This window comes from Balaenoptera acutorostrata, chromosome 3 (genome assembly GCF_949987535.1).
Source record: "Balaenoptera acutorostrata chromosome 3, mBalAcu1.1, whole genome shotgun sequence".
NCBI classification, from domain to species: domain Eukaryota; kingdom Metazoa; phylum Chordata; class Mammalia; order Artiodactyla; family Balaenopteridae; genus Balaenoptera; species Balaenoptera acutorostrata.
In genome coordinates, this window is record NC_080066.1 from 181762275 (window position 1) to 181781984 (window position 19710).

Sequence of the window (19710 nt, forward strand, 5' to 3'; positions counted from 1 at the left end):
GAGGCCAAGGGTGCAGCACAGATGGACCAGGTCAGCCCAGCCCAGGCGGGCTCACCCCGGATCTTCTGAAGGCCGGGTGTTTTCCTCTTTAGCCCGTTGCCGTGATGTATCCACTTGCACATTTCCTTGTTCAGCGCCTGTCCCCTCTCCGCTCTGTCCCGCAGAGCTGCGTGGGGCCTGACACCGTCAGAGGCCCCTCCCAGGGCACCGAACGCAGGCAGGGCTGAGAACCCTCCCCGGGTGTGGGCGGCCTGGGTCTGCCATGCTCGCAGGTTCCCTCAGGCCTGGCCTTGCCCTCTGCACAGGTGACCAGCGCAGCAGACGTGCCGGCAGGGTGGGAGTGTGTTGTTCCTGCCCCTGGGGGAGACACTCTAAGCCCAGCTTTGGCCCGCCTCCGCCCCCAGCTCCCTTTCTCAAGTCACGTGGTCCCAGCTGGGCCAACATGCAGGTGATTCTGGTGGGAGGAAATAATTGACCCTCTTCTCCCAAAGTGACTGTGAATCCACCAGATCGCATGGGGACCAAGAAGTCTACTAAGAGAGGGAAAACCAGCGTGAACAGTGCCCACAATTGCACTTCGTATATAGACAGGCTTGTCTGGCAGCCGGGGGTTTGGGGGAGGAAAGGGGGAAGTCAGTTTGGAGGGTGATTCATGGGGCCTGGGAGGTTCAACCAGCCTGACTGGCTGAGCCAAACCGGCGTGTGTGCAGAAGGTCTGCTTGGAGGTTCCCCACTGCACCCTACCCCCACCCTCACCCCGGGGAAACAGGCCTGTGTGAGCTCAGAGAGCCCCGTAGAGGGGAGCAGCTGCCCCCGGCCTCCAGTCCCCATCCCCCATCCTGCGGCAGCATGTTCCCAGGGCAGCCCCCATAGGCAAAGCAAAGCAGTGTGAGGTGTTCTCCTGGCTAGGGGTGGGTCCTGGGGGCCTTGGGACCTGGGAGGTGGAATCCCAGTGAAGCCCAGGGCATTGCTGATGGATGGAAGGTGAGGGTCTCTTTCCTTCTGAACTGTGAGGTTCAAAGATGTGATGTCTGGAACTGCTGCAGCCATTTCTGCTCCTACAAAGAGAGCCAAGCTGAGGCTTGATCACAACCCGAACAGAGGCAGAGGGAAGAAAGCCACAGGACACAGAGCTCCCTGCCTGATGGTGGGATCCAGAAGTCCAAGGGCACCCGCAGGTGGAGCAGGGGAAGGGGGAAGCCGACTAGGATTCCCATCTGGGACGTGTGAAATCAGCACCTGGGGTGTTGATTGTTTCCTCGTTTGTTCATTCGTTCATTCACTTGTTCATTCATTCAGCCCCACTGACTGAGAATCACTATGTTCAAGAACCTGAGTTAGGCCTGGGGCGTGTGGGAAGGAGGAGGGGCCGGAAAGAGATCAAGGTGGGGTCTGTGCTCCCAGAGCACCCATAGCAGCTTGGAGGCAGCCTGGTCTTAACTGGACGAGGCTGACGCCGTGGAGAGGGCGGGAGGAGGCTGAGTCCTGGGGGGCGCGTCTGGGCACACGCACGAGGCCGGAGCCATCAGGCATCCAGAGGTTAAAGTCCCCAAACAGACTCCTGTTCGTGGAGGGGGGCTGCAGCCTGTGCTGATTCCAGGACAGACTTGGCACCTGCGTGGCTATTTTTGTCTAAAAACGAATAAGCTACCCATCTGGCCGTCGGAGGAGCCCCAGATTTGTGTCCTTGAGCAAGTCCACCCCCACCCCCGGGATTGCAGCCGTCTCAGGTGAAAAGAGGGGGTGGCCAAGATGTGGGCTTCTGGGCCGTCAGCATTCTGCACGAGCAGGGCCTTATGGGGAGGGTCAAGAGACTCTCCCCCTGGAAGGGCCTGGCGACCTGCCTCCAGGGCGCTCCTGCGTGGGGAGTGCAGAGCTGAAGCAGCAGAGTCCCTGGGAGAGAGAAGGACCGGGAGGACTGCCTGGAGGAGGCCAATTGCGCTGGGCCATAGAATGTGGAGACAGGTGGACAGGGGCAGGGACGCGAGAGAACACGACATGGTCAGTGGAGGCCGTGAACCCACCTGTGACCTTGGGGGCCGGGGGCACAGGGCAGCCGGGACAGCAGCCCAGCCTTGGAACCTCCTGAAGCCCTTCAGGCTCTGGGCACTGCTGTAGACGCCCCCCAGAAGGAGAGAGGAGCAGTGGTCGCCGTGGGAGACTCTGGCTGAGCCCTTTCCCCTGGGGGTGGAGATGCCCCCAGGCTCTGCCGTTGGTCAGCTGCCCCCCAGGGACTGGGGTGAAACATGGGACTGGCACTCCTGAGCCCCCTTCTCACCCACCAGCTCCTCACAAGGTTCTGGGGCCAGATGGACAGCGTGATTATTCCCACTTTACAGGTGGATAGACTGAGCCGGCGCAGGAGTGGAACGGGGCTGGGTCCTGCTCTGCTGATTCCAGCAGGGTTCCAGCAGGGCTGTCCTGATTGCAGCAGGGTCCCAGCAGGGCTCTCCTGATTGCAGCAGGGTCCCAGCAGGGCTCTCCTGATTGCAGCAGGGTCCCAGCAGGGCTCTCCTGATTGCAGCAGGGTCCCGGCAGGGCTCTCCTGATTGCAGCAGGGTCCCGGCAGGGCTCTCCTGATTGCAGCAGGGTCCCGGCAGGGCTCTCCTGATTGCAGCAGGGTCCCGGCAGGGCTCTCCTGATTGCAGCAGGGTCCCGGCAGGGCTCTCCTGATTGCAGCAGGGTCCCGGCAGGGCTCTCCTGGTTGCAGCAGGGTCTCGGCAGGGCTCTCCTGATTGCAGCAGGGTCCCGGCAGGGCTCTCCTGGTTGCAGGAGAGTGTGGCGCCTAACAGGCCACAGTTCAGGACTGGACTCAGTTTCTCCTCTTTCCCTCCTTCCCTCCCCCTTCAACGCTTTCTGTGCCAACCTCGTGCTGCACGCGCATCAGGATGGGTGCGCCGCGAGGATGACCTCACCTCAGCTGTGGGGAGGGGGGGGTCCTGCGGGGGCTGCACTCTTAATTTATGCCCCTCCTTCCCCAGGTGTCAGGGCCTCCCAAAGGGCCACGAGCACTAGAGGAATGGGGCCACGTTGGGGGAACCGACATAACGTCAGGGAACAAACCACCTCAGAACTCAGCGGCACAACACGGTGTTCTGTGCTCATGGGGTCAAGGGTGGGTCAAGGGTGTGGCCTGGGCACATCCAGGGTGGCTCATCTGTGCTCCTCCATGTCTCAGAGGCTGGGGTGACACCAGGGCTGGGGGCTGGCACATGTCTGACGGTGACGCTGACTGTCAGCTGACTGTCTACACAGGCTTCTCTGCGTGGTCTCCCCACGAGGCTGCTTGGGCCTCCCAACAGCATGGCGGCCGGGTGCCAAGAGGGAGCTTCCCAAGAGAGCCGGGTAGAGGCAGAATCATCTCTTAAGACCTAGCTGCTCTTAGTGTCACACAGTGTCACTTCCACTGTATCACAGACCTGCCCAGATTCAAAGGGAGGGGACAGAGACTTCACCTTTTGTTGGGAGGAGTGTCAAAGTCACTTTGTAAGAAGAATGTGTGGGAGGGACATACCGATGCTGCCATCTTTGGAAACTGTAAGCTGGCTCTGCAGGGGGGGCCGGTCCTAAGGCCACCTACCCTACCTGTTACCTGCCTTCTCCCCAGAGATGACAGCTGGTGTCCCCTCCTCACTCTTCACCACACCTCCAGTTCCTGCACATTTGGAGCGCATATTCCAGTGTTTTTAATCATTACTTTTTGAACAGCAGAATCATTGGCCTACAGGATGTCTTGTGAAGGGACTTTGCACCTGGCGGCTGGGCTGTCACTGAGGAACTCTGTCCCTTCCCTGCAGGAGGCTTGATGCCTCCCAGCAACCACCTCTGCTCAGCCAGCACCACCCTCCGCCATCATCCAAGTGTGGCACCCCTGGTGGTACCTGCTGGGAGGTACTGGCTGGCCTTTGTTCCAGACCGGCTCTTCAAGGATTCTAGTATAGCAAATTGCCATGTGTGGAATGCTCATACAACACTAGTGGGGTGTGAAATGGTCAGTCATGTAGGAAACAGGTCTGGAAGTTTCTTATAAAACTAAACATGCCCCTGCCCTATAGCCTAGCAGTCCCATTCCTAGGTATTCACCGGAGAAATGAAAATATAGGTTCCCCAAAGATTTGTATGAGAAAGTTTAGATCAGCTTTATTCATGCTAACCAAAATGGAAGCAGCCCAAGTTCTCATCGACAGGGTCAAACTAACATGCAACAACACGGGTGAGTGCAAATCTACTAGTGGTGGGAAAGGTGCCACACAAAAAGGTAGCTCCTGTATGGTTCCATTTATGGAACACGCTAGAACATGCAAAACTAATCTACAGTAAAACCAGAGGAAACAACAATATACAACAGTGGCTGGGGGATTACCTGACAAGGCACATGAGGGAATTTTGTGGGGTGATGGGAGCTTTCCATTTACTGATGGGGCTTTCAGTTACGCAGGTATGAGCCTTTATCAGAACCCATCAGATGGTCTCCTTAAGATGCGTGCATTTTACGTTGTGTAAGTTTTCCCTAAAAAACAAACAAATAATGAACTCCATTCAACATTCAGGAATGCTGGGGGCCCTGGGCACTCCTGCAGGGTCAAAATTCCCCAGCAGGACCCAGGCTTCAATTCCTCTGCATCAGAAAAAAAAATGTGTATGAGGGAGGCTGAAGGAGGGGGCAGGGCTTCTCCCTGCAGCTCCCCCTCCCTCGCCCACCTCCTCCCCACCCGAGGTGCTGCTGTTTCCCATTTGTCTGAGGGAGCAGTTCCTGGAGCTTAATTAATGCTAACAGCTCGAGCTCTTTAGAGGAAAAGCACCTGGAAATCTGATAAATGACATTTTCAGAATCGAAGCCAGAGACCAGAGAGGGTGTGACCTGCCACGGAGAGCAAGGCAGGCAAGCTGAGAGCACTCCCGGCCCAGGGCTGGATGCCAGGCTGCCCTTCCCAGCGGCTGCGCTGGCCACTTGTTCCCGAGCCTGAAGAAGACCCGAGGATGCCCAGGCTCCTCTGGGCCCAGACTGGGGGGCGGGGTCCAGGCTGGGTGTGACGCCCAGGCTAGGGGAGGGGGCGGGGAGGAGCGCGGGCTGTGGGCGCTGGATGAGGTGCGGGGCGCGCAGTGGGGCCAGCAGGGAATTGGGGCGTCCTGGCCGTAGAGCCTGTGTTTACCCTCCCCCCTCCCTGTCCCTCTGCGGGTGCGCAGGCCCCTCTCTGGCCTGGGCCGACCAGATGGGTCGCCCCTCCGGACCGAGGACGCCACCCAAGTACCGCTTCCTAGCCCCGCCCCACTGCCGTGAGCAAGCAGGCTTCCTTCCCTTCCTTCTCCCTGCCTGCCCTCTCTCTCAGGCACTCCCAGACTGGGGCCGGCCCCGGCTCCCCGAGTGCAGACCTCTCAGGATCAAAGGGAAATCCCCAGATCCCAGTCTCCCCCAAAGGGCTGCACCTGGACACAGACATCCACAGACATTTACAGTAAGAAGATGGATGCTTTATAACCGTGGTGACATCCCGCCCCATTCTCCACTGGAGACAGAGGATTGTGTGGTTTGTTGGGCGCTGGGCTTTTCTTCCGGCACTTCCTCCACTGGGACCATCATCTGCTGGGTCCTTCCCACCTGCCAAGTGAATGTCCCTCTTGCATGGGGTCCCCTGATCCCTGCCGCACCTGGCCCAGCCTCCTGTCTCAGCTCCTGCCCTGGGCTCACCTGTGCAGGGGCCCCTCATTCTCCCATTGCCCAGCCTCGCACCAGACAGTATTGGTTCTCAATAAATACTGGGAGTGGAATGAGCGTGGGCCACCCTCCTAGCTTATCTCCTCTGCCCTGGTGCCTGCGAACTGCAGGAGGTTGGCTTGTGGATGTTCCGCTGTTCCTCGACCGGGGACCTCAGTCACAGCTTCATCTGGGCCCTGTAGGCTGTACTGCAGCCCTAACCTCTGTTTCGACCTATAGGCTGCCTGTTGATTTCTCAGGTTTTGGAACAGGGGAGTGAAAGGTGGGAAGCAGACAGAAGTGGATGAGGGCAGAGAGCACGGCAGGAGGATGGAGAGACAGGGACAGGCAGAGAGAACGAGCAGGCGGCGGCGGCTCAAGCCACGTGGGCTGCCTTTCCAAATGGAAGAGCACGTACATGGGAGTGAGGCGGGAGGCCGCTCATGTCTCTCGTGTCTGTGGGAGGAACCCCTAGTCCTGCCCTAAGGGGTCGGGTGCAGGGCCCAGCTCTGGCCAAAGATCCCTGCTGCCCCCCAGGCACAGCCCCACCCCTCCAGGACCCTGGCTGGCCCAGCAGGCTGTTGGCTACAGGGATGTGCAAGCGTGTTTGCTGCCTCCAGGTTTCTGGGGAAGGACAGATAACGAATGAATGTGCGGCCCCTGAGTAGCCCTGCTGAGGGTTCCCCACCACAAAGGCATCAACTCCTGGCTCTGCCAGTGCCTGCACAGAGAGGCCCAGGGCTCCCATTTGATTCCTAAAGCCGAGTTAACCCCTCTTCGGGAAGCAGCAAGCAAACCTCGGAACTAGCAGGACCTCAGCTGCAACATCTGTAAGACGGAGAGAGCAGTGCTTCTCTTGGGAGTTACAGTGAGATTCAGAGGACCGCAAGAGACTGAGGCTGCTCAGGGGTTCTCAGGGAGGACGGACGCTTGTTAGTCTCAGCGTGAGACCCTGGGTGAGGACAGGCGCTCCATCCTGCCGCCCTGAGAATGAGGGTGCATCGCAGTGCTTCCAGGAGGGTCCCTGGATGTGGTGGATGATCGGCCTTTTCTCTGTTTCCCTCATCACTTCAGATTCATTGCTGCCTGAGGACTTTTGCCTGGAGTGTCCCCCCCCACCACCCCCCCGCCAGCCCCGCCGGCTTTGCAGTTGGCTGCTTCCTATTATTTAGGTCTCAGCTCACCCCACCACCTTGCCTCTGCCTGTCGCATCATCTTACTTCAATTCTCTGCCGAGCACTGCATGACCCATCGGAAGAGGGCATAAGCATCTCAGGTTCCTCGCTTGCTGGCGTGATGAGTGAGTGGAAGGAACAGTCACTGAGCCCAGAGCTCAGCCCACTCCTCCCCTCTCCAGAGCACTTCAGTTACAGCTGCCTGCCATGCCCAGCCCCAGGGTGGTTGCTGGGGAGCAGGTGACATACATCCAAGCTGCAGTGTGGCCCAGTCATTAAGGGAATGTGGAGGGGTTGTTTGACTCTGATTAACTGCCTCTCTCTCTCTCTCTCTCTGCCCAGTAATTGCTGTGTCACCAAGGATCTTCCCCACTTTTAGCTCAACTTTGCATTTACAAATGAAAGCAAAGTAACTGGACCACCCTGTGAAAATCTAGGAGCATTTATTTCCCAGGTGACTGGGTCATCGCAGGGTTAAAACGGCCGCTGGTGCTGGGGTGGTAGCATCTGAAAAACACAGCAGTTTAAAAGCAAGTGTTGGGGGGAATGGCACAGGAACCCCTCCTGGTTAGTAATGCCACTTGGGGCATCTGCAGACACCTGGGGGGGGGGGTGGGTCTCCCAAGCTGGTGGCAGGCGAAGAAAGCTGAGCCTTGCCCACTGAATCAGCAGGCATCCTCGCAGCTGGCTGCTGAGTCAGGCCTGCAGAGCCCCGATGCAGCAGGATGGGGCCCAGGAGCATTCTCTGACCTGGAAGTACTGCCCTTTGGGTTGGGCTGGAGGTCGTGGCACTGCGCCCAGGGGTGTGCCCTGGTGATGGCTGCCCGTGGGTGGGGGGGCGACAGCACCTCTGCTCTTGCCAGGCAGTAGAGGTTAAGCATCCCACCCCGCTTATGAGCCTGAGGTGCGGTTCCTGCGAGGCCTTTGTGGCTGAAGGGAGGGCTTGAAAAGTGCCCTTGGACTCTGATCCTTGAAGATCCGATGGCCCAGGGGCGAGGGAACGAGATAGACAAGGCGTGGGGACTGGGGGGTCAGGGTCTCGACCGAAGACTCCAGATTGTCCTGGAGAAAGGCCTCCTGGCTTAGGCTAGCGCCTCAGGAGCCTTTCCTTTGGAGGGGCTGGTGAAAGCCCCCCTAGTGGGTTCTGGAAAGATTTAAACGAGCACATAAATATTATGTGAATAAATATTATTCCTGATACATGAGAGCACGAGACGGCCGCGCCCGGGAGGGAAGGGCCCGGACGCGGTGCTGACCGGCAGCGCTGGGCCAGCGCCCTCCTCAGGCCACCTTCTGGCCCTGCCCACGCGGGGCCGCCCACGGAGGGCCCCCCCCATCCCGCTCCCCGACCCCAGTGTGGCCCGCGGCAGCCAGCCTGGGACCGCGTCTGGGTCCAGGTGGCCCGCTCCGCCGGGCCCCTGGTTCCCGGGCCGCTCCGCCCCCAGGCGGTGGGGCAGGGTGACGTCACGGTGGCGCGCGGCATTGTGGGGCGGGAACGCCGAGCCGGGGGAGGGACGCAGAGACGCCATTTTCGGCGGCGGGAGCAGTGGAGCCGGAGCCGGCGGGGCGGCGGCTGTGAGGAGGAGCCGCGGGGCACAGCGCGCGTGGGCGGCCGAGGATGCTGCGGGGCGGCCGCGCCGGCGCCCCTCGCTTGTGACCGCGGCGCCGCACCTGAGGCGGCCGAGGCGACAGCCCCGGCGGTCCCGCTCGGCGCACGCGCCCGCGGCCTCCCGGTGCTGACAGCGCGAGCGCGCGACCCCGCGGGAGCAGCACGGTGAGTCGGCGGCGGGCCCGGGTCCTCCGGCCGCACCCGTGTCGCTTCCCGCCCCTGGCGCCTCCCGGCCCCTCTCCGGCCCTCGGGCTTCCAGCAGGTCCGTCCCCTTTCTCCCAGGGTCCCGGCCGCCGCCCAGGACCCAGGACGCCGGCCCATTCCCGTCACGGCCCCTTCAGGTTCGGGTCCCCTCAGCGTGCCTATCTGGCTCCGGCCCCTCCCGGACCCCCGCCCGGCCCCGCGTCGCAGGCTCGGCCCTGCTGCGGGCGGGGGCGGCTGCCCTGGGAACAGCTGTGGCCCCGGGAGCCGCGCGGCGGGGGACGGGAGGGAGGACGCGGCGCGCGGGGAGGGGGCGGCCGGCCCGGCTCGCTTTGTCCGAGTCCTTCCCCTTCCTTCCGGCCCCCGCCCTTTCCCGCGGCACCGCCCAGGGCGGGCGCGCCTGTCACGCTCGCGGGCGGTCGGCGGGTCGGAAGCGTGCGGGCTCCTTCCCGAGAGTCCGGCTGGACCACGCCTGCCCCGCGGCCCCTTTCTTCTAGCGGCGAGACCCGAAACGCCTCATCCCCAGTGTTCGCTTAGGCTGGAGTTGCTCCCACTAAACTTGTAGCATTCCGGTCCTGGAATACCTACTCGGTTGTCAAATTTGATGCACTTCTTTCCTTAAAAATTTAAAGTAAGACATTAAAAAAGTGAATGCCTGGTGAATTGGATGGTTTTATAACTTAAGGTTTGTAGATCCAGGCAATTTGGTGTTAGAGATTTTGTACTGTTGTTGCTTTTTACTGTTTTGTTAAACAGCACATTCAGAGTTTACATATTAAGCGTTTGTTAAGGAGAACTTGAAAAAATGATGTTCTTTAGAAGTGTGAGAGCAGAAAATTTGTGATACACCATTTAAACTGCTGTGTGAAGGGTCAGTTGGTTCTTTGAGCCTTTGCATTAGTTCAACGTAAAGGCTTTTTTTGTAGAGCATGACTAAGCCATTGATCAGAATCATTAGCTCAGAATACATTGTAATAGTTCAGTGAATAGTTACATTAGAAATTGGAACAACCTCCTTAAATCTCATATTCTTCTTTAGGATGACCCTCTTTTAGGGACTGGCAACAAGCCTTAGTTAAGGTGGGAAATTTGATTCATTGTTCTGTTTCCTAAGTACCTCTAAGAGTACAGTGATATTAAATACTAAAAATTTCAGATTGTGTGGGATTAGATGTGGCGTGGGAGGACCCTCTCTTAAGAGCCAGTTTCTCCAAGTCATCTAAGAAGGCAGCCTCGTGTTGCAGTGGAGCCTGGCAGCCCTGTTGTCACTGAGGGGCGTGGAGGACCTAGGGTGGTAACCCCACGGCAGCCTTGCAGGTTCACCTAGCTTGGCAGTGTCTTCTGACAGTACTGTAGATGGTACATCATAAAGGAAGAAAGACATGCATGGGAATCGCCAGCAAGGAGGAGGGAGGAAATGCCACTGGGGAGCGGCACATAGTATCCTAAATATTGCATAGTAAGTAAAAACTCAGCTGCAGTTACTTAAATTATATATTCTTTTAAAATATTATACCTTCTTAAGCATGTTTCATAATGTTGAAAAATAGATAAGTCAATGTGTAGCTTTCCATGTAGGGCTATAAACTATTTCAAAATATAATTGTACAAAAAGAAAACTAGAAGTGGAAAAGTCAGAATTTTAAGTAAAGTGTAGGATTCGTATAACTTGGAAACCTAAGTGAAATATGATGATAAACCAGAACTTTATTAACAAAGAAGTGATCAGTACAAAAGTACTGATCAAAAAGCACAGGGAAGTTTTAAGTGTCAGTTTCGTGGTATAGGATAAAAATGATTCGCCTCTTAAGATGTGAAAGCAAGGTCTTAAATGTCTGTTGGGAACCAGCTGAATGGCAGGTGCTGTGCTGAGTAGTCGGGGATACGGGGACAGTCGCTGTCCTGGAGGAGCTCACAGTCTGGTACCACAGATTAGACGGAATGCCGTGCCGAGTGCTCTGAGGAGGTGATTCCGCCTGGGAGACTTGAAGAAAAGTGGGGGTGGGACTGGGAGTGGTGGTGCTGCAGATTGGGAATGGGTGAGAATGGAAGGATGAGATCAGGAAGGGCGATGTACAGTGTGTCTAGGGAGGACAGGGAATTCCGGAGGACGGAGCTTCTGGGTTAGGGCAGGGCAGTAGGAACAGAGGAACAGATGAATTATAGAGGGATTGATGGGTTAGGGTGGTCCTGACTTGGGACCGAGTGGAGTGGGGGAAGGGTGGGGCTGTAGGCAGAAGGAGACTATAGGCAGTTTTCAAACCCGAGCCAGCTGCTAAAACCTAAGTGGGATCATGTCACTCCTCTGCTGAAGTTCTTGCCAGTGTCCCTTAAGCACCCCACCCCATCTTTTCCCCTTGTCTTCCTACTCTTGCCCTTATTCAAGTACGCCCCGTCGCATTCCGAGTCTGCTCTTCTGGATATCAGTGTGTCCTCACTTCCCCACACACTCCTTACTACTTCTCACTATCTGTACAGTATTATATTTTCTTTTTTTTTTTTTGGCCACATTTCGAGGATTATGGGATTTTAGTTCCCCGACCAGGGATTGAACCTAGGCCCTCGGCAGTGAGAGCTTGGAGTCCTAACCACTGGACTGCCAGGGAATTCCCTACTTAATTATTTTCTTATATAGTTTATCTGTCTCCTCCACTTACATTCAGTCTCCACAAGGGCAGGGTGGGGATTTTTATCTGGTGTATTCAGTGTCAGTGCTTGGCACATAATGTGAAGGAATGCATCTAGAGTCACTTCCTTGTCTCTATCTTGGGTGACACACTGGCAGGTGACATCCACCACGATGGGGAAGATGGGAGGAGGAGATGGCGAGTTTGGGTTTGGGTAGGTTAAATCCACGATGCTCGTGGGGCGGCCAAGTGGATTAGTGGTCAGTTGGAGATTCAGGTCTGGAGCTCAAGACAAGATTTAGGCTGGAGATAAAGATTTGAGAGCTTCTGACACTTGGTAGAGATTGCGGAGTGGCCCTAAGGGTAGGAAAGCCCTGGGGCACAGGGAAGAGGAGGAGGGCAGTATCAAATGGGCTAAGAGGTAAGGAAAGATTTGGACAGAAAAGTCTATTGGATTTGGTTCTGGAGGGCTATTTGTGACCTTTTAAACTTTTCCTGAGAATATTGCTTTCCAAGACTGGAGGGCTAATTCAGAGATGACCTGCATTTTTTTCTCCCAAAGTATCCTTGTGTCATTCTGCCCTGTAGCCTGCTGGTTAACATACTCTTAGATCAAAAATGAATTATGTTTTTATTTTTAACTAATTTTTGGAGGCAGATGAAAGCAATCTCAGTCTATGCTTTTAAATATGCTTGGTATGTCGTTGATACTTAATAAAGCAGATATAAGTGAATATCACTAGAACAAACAATTTAAGCTAAGTGCATGTGTAAAGTAGACATTATTTCCTTGGTTCTAAAATATCCCAATTACCTCAACTTTTTTTTCTTTTCTTTTTTTTAGAGGTTTTTTGGTTTTTTTTGATGTGGACCATTTTTAAAGTCTTTACTGAGTTTGTTACAATATTGCTTCTGTTTTTTATGTTTTGGTTTTTTGGCCACGAGGCACGTGGGATCTTAGCTCCCTGACCAGGGATCGAACACGCACCCCCTGCATTGGAAGGCGAAGTCTTAACCACTGGACCGCCAGGGAAATACCTAACTCAACTCAAACCTTAGATTGTTCCCTGAGTTCGATGGCATAATGTGGAAATTTATGCTCCAGCCTCTTTGAAGTTATTATACTACTACTGATAAAACTGATAATAGTGAATTTAGCACTGTACCAGGTAAAATTGGTACAGCAATCACCTCTATCCTGCTGTTGAGGAAATTGAGGATTAGAGAGGGCAAGTTATGTAAACCAGAGGTATACAGCTGTGAAGCCAGCCTTTTATTTCAAGGCTTTTTGCTTGTGCACTTAAAGCTTTGAACCACCTTGCTATCATGAATCACAGTAATGCTAAGCTCAGTCTTCCAGTTGCCTTCACCTGGGACGCCCTTGCCCCATTTCCGTTTCATAAAGCCCAGGTGATGCAGGGTGGTCATGGTCACTCCTTGGGGTTGCTGTCTAAAGTATAGTGTTTCGGGTCACCATGCTGGTATTGTAGTACTTGTGTCCTTCAGAGAAGCTGGCGCAGGCTCCGTGGTCAGTAAAAGCTGACCGAATCCTCATTCTTATGGTGAATATGGTGGTGTGTTTTCTCTTAAATTCACTTATTCTGTCTGTTTAAAAATTATTTGTATTATTGACCAAACGGGGAAAATATATTAATTTCTATTCTTTTTAGATTGTGGTTTAAAAAACCCCCAAATTTACTATCTTAACCATTTTTTTCTATTTTTTTTTTTTTTTTTTTTAATGAGGATCTTGAATCAGATGCGTATGTTTTGATTGATTGATTGATTGATTGATTTTGGCTGTGTTGGGTCATCGTTTCTGTGCGAGGGCTTTCTCCAGTTGTGGCAAGCGGGGGCCACTCTTCATCGCGATGCGCGGGCCTCTCTCGTTGCGGAGCACAGGCTCCAGACGCGCAGGCTCAGCAGTTGTGGCTCACGGGCCCAGCCGCTCTGCGGCATGTGGGATCTTCCCAGGCCAGGGCTCGAACCCGTGTCCCCTGCATTAGCAGGCAGATTCTCAACCACTGCGCCACCAGGGAAGCCCTATCTTAACCATTTTTAAGAGTGTAGTTCAGTAGTCTTAAATATATTTACATTGTTGTGCAGTAGATCTCTAGAACTTTTTCATCTTTCAAAACTAAAACTCTGTATCCATTAAATAACAACTCCCTATTTCCCCCCATCCCCTAAGCCCCTGGCAACCACCATTCTACTTCCTGTTTCTATAGATTTAACTACTTTAGATACCTCATATAACTGGAGTCATACAGTATTTGTCTTTTTGTGACTGGCTAATTTTACTTAGAATAATGTCCTCAAGATTCATCCATAATTTCTATTTTTTTTAAACTAAAACATCATTAAGTTCTAAAGCTTTTTTTGTGTGACGTTTATGTTAGTTTTCTATTTACCATATAACAAATTACTGCAAATTTAGTGGTTTAAAACAGTAACATTTGTTATCTCACAGTTTCCGTGGGTGAGGGGTCCAGGCATGGCTTGGCTGGATCCTCTGCTCAGGGCTCACGTGGCTACAGTCGTGTGTTGGGCTGTTGTTCTCTTCCAGTGCTCAGGGTGCTCTTGCAAGCTCTTGCGGTTGTGGCAGAATTCAGTTCTTTTGGTTGTAGGACTGATGTCCTGGTTTTCTTGCTGGCTGACTGTCAGCTGAGGGCTGCCTCCCGTAGCTCCTAGAGGTGGCCTGCACTCCCCTACCAGCAATACTGACTTACTTCCATAACCATAGGTTAGTTCTATCTATTCTAGAATTTCATGCAAATGAGATTAAACAATATATGTATTTTTGCATCCATCCTCTGTAACTCAGCGTAACCATTTAAAATTCAACACCTGCGGGACTTCCCTGGTGGCGCGGTGGTTAAGAATCTGCCTGCCAATGCAGGGGACACGGGTTCGATCCCTGGTCCGGGAAGATCCCACATGCCCATGGAGCAATTAAGCCTGTGTGCCACAGCTACTGAGCCTGTGCTCTAGAGCCCACGAACCACAACTACTGAGCCCGCATGCCGCAAATACTGAAGCCTGCATGCCTAGAGCCCGTGTTCCACAACAGGAGAAGCCACTGCAATGAGAAGCCCGCGCACCGCAACGAAGAGTAGCCCCCGCTCACCGCAACTAGAGAAAGCCTGCGTGAAGCAACGAAGACCCAACGCAGCCAAAAATAATAAATAAATAAAATAAATTTAAAAAAAAATTCACATACTGTAGCACGTGTCAGTGATTTGTTCCTTTCTATTCCTGAGTATTGTTCTCTTGTATGGATCTACCAGTCTAGCCATTCTCCTTTTGTTGCGCATCTGGGGTGGGGAGCACTCATTCTTCTACAGGACTGTGTGGACACACATCTTTTTTTTTTTTGGCCTCACCCCGAGGCATGCAGGATCTTAGTTCCCCAACCAGGGATAGAACCTGTGCCCCCTGTACCCGCCCCTGCAGTGGAAGCATGGGGTCATAAACACTGGACCGCCAGGGAAGTCCCACATTTTCATTTCTTTTGCATAAATACCTAGGAGTGGAATTGTTCATAGGTTAGATGTAGGATTAACTTTTAAAGACACTGCTAGTTTTCTAAAGTGGTTGTGCATTTTACACGCCCACCAGCAGTGTGTGAGTGTTGCAGTTGCTCCATGTCCTCTTCAGCTTTTGGTGTTGTCTGCTTCATCTTAGCGACAGTCCGTAGTGTCTTGTGATGGGTTTAGTGAGCGTTTCCCTGATGACTAATGATGATGAGCACTTATTCAGATAATTATTGGCCTTTTGTATACCTGCTGTTGTGAAGTGTCTGTTAAAGTCTTTTGCCCATTAAAAAAATTGTGTTGTCTTTTTGTTATTGATTGTAAGAGTTCTTTATGTATTTGGGTACATGTCTTTTGCCATATGTTGGAAATATTTTTTCCGAATCTGGGGCTTAACTGTTCTTTGGCTGTGCCTTTTAATAATTAGTAGTTTTACTAATTATTATTATTATTTACACCAGATCTTCATTGTGGTGTGAGGGATCTTTAGTCGCGGCATGTGGGATCTAGTTCCCTGACCAAGGATTGAACCCGGGCCCACTGCCTTGGGAGCACAGAGTCTTAGCCACTGGACCACCAGGGACGTCCCCCTCTCTGTTTTTAAATTATTAAAAATGTGTGCTCGGGCTTCCCTGGTGGCGCAGTGGTTGAGAATCTGCCTGCTAATGCAGGGGACACGGGTTCGAGCCCTGGTCTGGGAAGATCCCACATGCCGCGGAGCAACTGGGCCCATGAGCCACAACTACTGAGCCTGCGCGTCTGGAGCCTGTGCTCCTCAACAAGAGAGGCCGCGATAGTGAGAGGCCCGCGCACCGCGATGAAGAGTGGCCCCCGCTTGCCGCAACTAGAGAAAGCCCTCGCACAGAAACGAAGACCCAACATAGCAATCAATCAATAAATAAATAAATCTTAAAAAAATGTGTGCTCATTAAGGAAAACTCATGATACAGAAAGATGTAAAGGTGTGAGTTGCCTCTTTCTCTTTTCCCATTTCCTTTCTCCTGAGAGAACTCATTTAAAAAATTTTTTTAATTTCCTTTCTTTAGGAAAGAAAATTATTTCATGTATGTGTTATTGATTAGCATTTAAATACATGAACTTAGTCTTATGGTATTATGTTAATCTGCTGACATTTTTCATTTTGAAATAAAAATGGTTTTTTTTAAAACCACAGAATGAGTACTCTATATTCTTTTGCCCCGGTCACCCATAACACCCTCTTATGTATTCTCTTAGTCGCGTCTGATGAAGCTGTTTTTCCTTTTCGCTTGCTCAACCAAGGACTTGTAATAGAGACATCTGCATCATTTGGGCTCAGTCATCCTTGTTTCAGGAAAACGCATGTTCTCCCATATTTTCATGTAGTACCCTTCCCTGTAGCTTCTCATACTTAAAATTTGTATGTGGAGAGATGGACCTGTGGTCCCACAGCAGATTAAAAGACCTCAGTGCACTCCTGGCCCTGGCCTGGAGCGCTGCTCGTGGAGAGGTAGGCACTTCACCAGCTGGTGGGGGACCTGGCCTTCTTGTAAAGTTCTTTCTTCCACAGGTGGTGTGGTTAGGTTATCATAGAGTTAGAGGATCTCTGTACGCAGAGGTGGCCCAGTGCAAAACAGAAGCACACTCAGCCTCAACTTCCTGAGCAGGGCTGTGGGGAAAAGTACCCGGAGTTCTGACTGCCTTTATTTCTAATTCTGCAAGGGCATCTACAGTAGACTCACCCAAGAGGCAAATACAAGCTTCTGTTTTATCCAGTGGTTTATAGTTTTAGGATGGAAACAAATTCAGAATAGATACTGTAATTATGGAGTCTTTAATTTTAAAACATTTCACTTTATAGATTTTTCTGATTTTTAGGCCAGCAGGATTTGTTCATTCAAGTTCATTCTTGTGACCCAAGTTTAGAAGAGGAAATAAAAGGATTAGATAAAGTTAGATTAGATCAGAGGAGATACCATGGTTCTAGCAGAAAATGATGCAGTCAGTAGTTTCCATTGGCAGGCTCTGGAGTTGTATCTCTCAGTTGTCTCTGTCAGTTCATAGCCCAGAGATGAAATTTCTGGTCAGGAGGTACCTAATAGAGCACATCCTCCCTCGAGTAGATTATAGTGATTCTCAGTGGGTAAGGGCAGGCCATGTAGAGCTGGATAAAATATATTTATTATTATAATACGATATTATATTTAGAAAACAAACTATTGTAATACAAACCACGAAGGGGTGTGACATTTGCATTTTTATTCAAAATGTCATGGTTTGAACAAGATTGAGACCCTGCAGGAGACCTTTTTGGATTTTGCTCAAATGTGAACCTTAACTTTGTTATATAAACTGGGGGAGTGACACACCTCCCTGCTTACCCTCTCCTGCCCCCACCAAAACAAAAAATGAACCATCCCCTGGAAATTCTCGAATTGTATTTCCCTTTGACTCTACACTGTATAATTTTTGTTCTGAAATTTCAGAACCAAAAAGTATGTATATTTTTACTTCTAATATTACCATTGATTACCTGTTTAGTTGCAATAGGTGACATGTATTTAGACATTTTTAAATACCTTGAGAAGGGCTTGAGATTTTTGTTTATCAAAAGGGGAGCACAGGATAAAAAGATTGAGAAATGAAGCTTTCTGTGACTCTTTGACAAAGCTAAAATAGATTAGGTCCCAAAGTGGGGTTTTGTGTTTTTGTTTTCTTTGATCTGTATCATTTAATTAAAAAAAATTCTGGTTGTATTTTACTGAGATATGATTCATGTATGAAAAAATTCACAGGGTTTTGCAACCATCTGATTCCAGAACATTTTCATCACCCCAAAAAGAAATCCTGTACCTATTAGCTGTTACTCCCCATACTCCTATCCCTTTGGCAACTACTAATCTACTTTCCGTCTCCATGGACACTTCATATAAATGGAATTATGCAACACGTGGCCTTTTGTGTCTGGCTTCCTTCAGTTAGCACACGGTTAGCTATGTTGTAGCATGTATCAGTATCTCGTTCCTTTTTATTGCCAAATAATATTCCACTGTCTGGATATACCCCATTTGGTTTATCCATTCATTAGTTGATGGACATTTGGGTTATTCCCACATTTTTAGTATTATGATTAATGCCAAAATATTTGTGTACAAGTTTTACATTTGTCCAGCATTTTATTTTTTGGACCATTCATGTGTAAGTTTTTACATAAACATGTTTTCAATTTTCTTGGGTATATACCCAGGAGTGGAATTGATGGCTCATTCATTTAATTTTTTAAGTTTTGACACTTGTGTCATTTTATTCACAACACACTGTCATCTTGGGTTCCAGGGTACTGAATGTCTTAGTCCATTCAGGCTGCTGTAACAGAATGCCATGAACTGGGTGGCTTGTAAACAACAGAAATTTATTTCTCATAGTTCTGAAGGCTGGGAAGTCCAAGGTCATGGTGACAGGAGATTCAGTGTCTGGTGAGAGCCTGCTTTTGTTTTATAGATGGTGTCTCCCTGTGTCCTCACTGGGGGAAGGGGTGAGGGAGGTCTCTGGGGTCTTTTTTATAAGAGCACTAATCCCATTCATGAGGGCTCCACCCTCATGACCTTCCCAGAAGCCCTACCTCCAGATACCATCACCTTAGGGGCTAGGTTTCAACATATGAATTTGGGGGGATACAGACATTCAGATCATAGCACTGAATATTTCCCTGAATACAACTTGGGTTGTTTTCTACAGACTCATTAGAGACTCTCTACCTGCCTCTCCTCACTCCTGCCCTCTACATCAGGACCTTCCCCAGGCCTGGTGCACATCAGGGCTTGTGTGGAGAGATGGGCCGTGGGTCTGGCTGGCTGCCAGAGTTTCCCATTGGATCAGCTCAGATATCTCTTGGAAAAACATCTCAAATGTGATTTTCTGCTACCAGTCTTTGCTAGGTAAAGACCTCCGTGTTCTTCCCTCCATCTTATTTTTCTCTGCCATACTCTGCTGTGTTTATAGGAACTTCATTTCGCACTCAAGAACCGTCAGAATAACTCACATTTCTTTCTTGGCTGTTACTCACTCTGCATACAGATCTGCTACTTTTTTTCCCCACGTTTCTTTTTTTAATTTATTTTTTTAATTGTTGGCTGTGTTGGGTCTTTGTTGTTACGCACGGGCTTTCCCTAGCTGTGGCGAGCGGGGGCTACTCTTCGTTGTGGTGTGTGGGCTTCTCGTTGCGGTGGCTTCTCTTGTTGCGGAGCACAGGCTCTAGGCGCGTGGGCTCAGTAGTTGTGTCACACGGGCCCTAGAGCGTGCGGGCTTCAGTAGCTGCAGTTCGTGGGCTCAGTAGTTGTGGTCTGCGAGCTTAGTAGTTGTGGCGCACGGGCTAAGTTGCTCCACGGCATGTGGGATCTTCCCGGACCAGGGCTCGAACACTGGCAGGCAGGCTCTCAACCACTGTGCCACCAGGGAAGCCCGGTTTATGGGTTTTGGGAGGGAGACCCCTGAGCCCAGTTTTGGACTAATGGCTGATTCTAGGGCTGGGCTAGGGAGAATACAAGATGGGCCTGGAATATCTTGTAGTGCCAGAAAGTGCTCGAAAAATAAAAGGATGGGCATGTCAGTGGGGCACAAAAGAAATGGAAGGAGCTCCCATGGCCAGAGCTGGAACAGTTTGAGCAACAGAATAACTAGCGTGTCTGTTTGTTGTGTGCCTGCCAGGGCTGTGCTGGCTGATGCCGTCAGCGGAGCCGCCTGGAGGCGCACTCAGCAGCAGGGGTGGAGGGAGGCTGAGGGCTGACAAACTGGGATGGCTGACATTAGAAATCAGCGTGACCTCTGCCTTAACCCTCTCAGCTCTCTACTGTAATGGGCTGCAAAATAGTGTTTCCTCAGAAAGGTAGTT

General features: G+C 51.6%; 1 protein-coding gene across 11 annotated transcripts in view; it reads left to right on the forward strand.

Moving 5' to 3' along the window:
• Window positions 1-8365: 8365 nt before the first annotated feature.
• The window catches only part of KLC1 (kinesin light chain 1), a 64263-nt gene continuing 52918 nt past the window's right edge, over window positions 8366-19710 (forward strand). For 7 of the 11 annotated variants that reach the window (XR_009007418.1, XM_057542349.1, XM_057542352.1 and 4 more), the window contains exon 1: window positions 8368-8644. The gene's annotated coding sequence lies outside the window, so the exon portion shown is untranslated. Of the gene's footprint in view, window positions 8742-19710 lie in introns of all 11 variants that reach the window. The other 4 variants (XM_057542348.1, XM_057542345.1, XM_057542347.1 and 1 more) reach the window with 3 other exon arrangements.